The following is a 2,729-nucleotide window of genomic DNA, read 5'->3' as shown; positions in this document are numbered from 1 at the left end:
TTAAAAAAATATTAAATTATTTGACCTAACTAAAATTTTAAAAATATATTACTTTTTTTCAAAAAAAAAGAAAACTAATATTTTTTAAGCAAAGAATAAAGAATTTAAGTTTCATACGTTAACAGTGTAAAAAAAAATTAATACTGATATTCAATCATATATTATTACATGAATAAAATTAATTAATTTTTAAACTCACAACTCAAAAGATCATCAATTACATTGTAAGATATATAATCATATAAATACCTCTAGCTTAAACAATTTTTAGATAAATGATTTAATGATATAGTATTAAAATTTTTATTCCTAAATGATATAGAATTTGATTATTGATATTCTAAAAGAAATTCAACATAAGATTAAAAAGAAAAATTATGAAAAAACATTATTATTGTTGTTATTGTTAGGTCAAACGTCATGCAAAATCATGCACATACCAGAACTTGTATTATGGAAGGCATCAATTTGGAAATTGCCTTTTGTATTCATTAGATTAATGAATCTAAGTCATGCTTTGGACTTGAAAGAGTATTAATTATTATGATAGTGATCATAATTTGTATCTATTTGGTCTTGCTTGGGTAGAATAATACTCTCTTCTTCTTATGATTTAGCTTTAATTTTATTTTGGTGATACATGAAGTCATGAATTTGTTAGTTTCTCTTGACCTAATAACTTTATTTTGATTTTTTAGAAAAACAATAATATTGGTTCCCAAAAGAGAAATTAAATGACGTTTGCATGCATGCATTGCACATTATTAATCATTTTTGTGACAATCAGATTTCCATTTGGCTACGTTTCTTCTAGAAATATCCATAAAACTATATAAATAAAATTAGTATGGAATTAATTATTGTGGTGATTATTAATGATTTATACATGTAGCATGTAACAATATCAAGTCGTACACAACTTAAAAAGTTAAGATAATACCAGATCATGAGTTTGTACTTGGATCTTAATTTAGTTTTAAAAGTTTTAATTGTTTTTATTTAGTCTCTAAATTTTATAAATATGATTCATATTAGTCTTTAAAATAATTTTTAACGTACAGGCATTAACAGAACTCTGATGTAAATAGTTGAATGTCATATTAGATTATGTAAAATTATGTTATTTTTGTTTTGACACTCAAATAGCGAAAAAACATCATAAGTAGTGTTTATTAAAACTTTTCCTCTCAAAACAAGTAATTCAGCATTATTATTTTTAAACTATTTAAATATCAAAATTAAAATGATATTATTTTACAAGTTCTAACATGACATCTAATGGTCTATATCAGTGTTGTATTAATATTTGTGTGTCGAAAATTGTTTTAAAAATCAATATGCGTCATATTTATAAAGTTTAAAGATTAAATAGAAACAATTAAAATTTAGCAACTAAATTACGGCTCTTATACAGATTCAAATACCAATTTAAATATTAACTCTAAAAAGTTTGACCATTGCCAAGGACAAAAATGAGCATTAGCTAGAATCTTATTGAGGTGCCAAAAGAATAATGTACTCCATGGCATTTTGGGGAGTTTCTTATTATTTGAGTTTATAATTTTAATATCATAAAATTTTAGTTAACATAGGTTATTATTAAAATAAGTTTTTAAATTTTTTGTAATCTTCTTAATTAATAACATCAACATGTGCCCTAACTAAATTCATGTAATATATGTTGATATGTATTCTCCCAAAATAGAATTAAAAGTTAGTTAACCTGATTCATATAACAGCATAATAAGATCACGACTTTAACACTATACACAATTTACAAATGGCAGCGATTTAGAGGATTTAGTCACGATTTTAAACTGTTACAAAATAATTTGTAGTAATTGATAAACCACTCCAATATTAAATATCTAACAATTTAGCTGTAGGTTTTGGCAATTACTAAAATAACCACTAGTAGATAGTTAATTTGGTTGATAAACGGATTAAAAAAAAAGTTGAGCTAAACAAACTAATCTATTTACTTGTGAGTTAGGTCAATTATATAGTGTGATACATTTTCTTAATTATTCTATTTTCCAAGTGTCATAGAAAATTTTATTTTACACAGTACTCATCATGATGGAATTAATCAAAGCAATAATGGAAATTGGAAGGTCTCATCAGCGCCATTATTATATAGTTTATTTTCTTACTTCTATTATTAGCCCTTTTCTATTGTCTTTTTTATGAATTAGGTATTAATTTGTCATTTGGTAGCTAGTAGGGGTATCCGGATATATATTAAAATACATATGCCAATCATATGGCATAACTTACTAATATCTCAGCTTTAAATTTTATTCTTAACAGAAAAAGCATGAGCATGTAGTTTTTCTGTTGTGCTGAAATGGTTTGACTTCAATTTCCAATATAAGAAATTATTAAATTTTGAAAAAAAAAAAACAAAAATTCGTTATATTATTTAGCAACATTTTTGTTGTCGCTTAAATTACTAACAATTGTTACAAAGATTTAATCAATTTAACCTCTTAAGAATTAGTTGATGGAATGATGAGAGTTGACTGACATTATTTTTTAGCAATGTGAAATTTGTAATATATTCTTCACATTAAAATGATTCTAATTTATGTATAAACGCGTTTTTTCTCCTCGTTTTTAATTATTTCGCTAAAGATTACAATTTGGATCATATGGTGAAAAAGTTAGTAAAATATTATTGTAGAATAATAATCATCCAATCCATACACAAATAATCGGATCAAATTTTC

The sequence above is a fragment of the Arachis hypogaea genome, chromosome 6 (assembly GCF_003086295.3).
Source record: "Arachis hypogaea cultivar Tifrunner chromosome 6, arahy.Tifrunner.gnm2.J5K5, whole genome shotgun sequence".
NCBI lineage: Eukaryota > Viridiplantae > Streptophyta > Magnoliopsida > Fabales > Fabaceae > Arachis > Arachis hypogaea.
The sequence above is the reverse complement of the archived record's forward strand: the minus strand, read 5'-3'. Positions refer to the sequence as shown.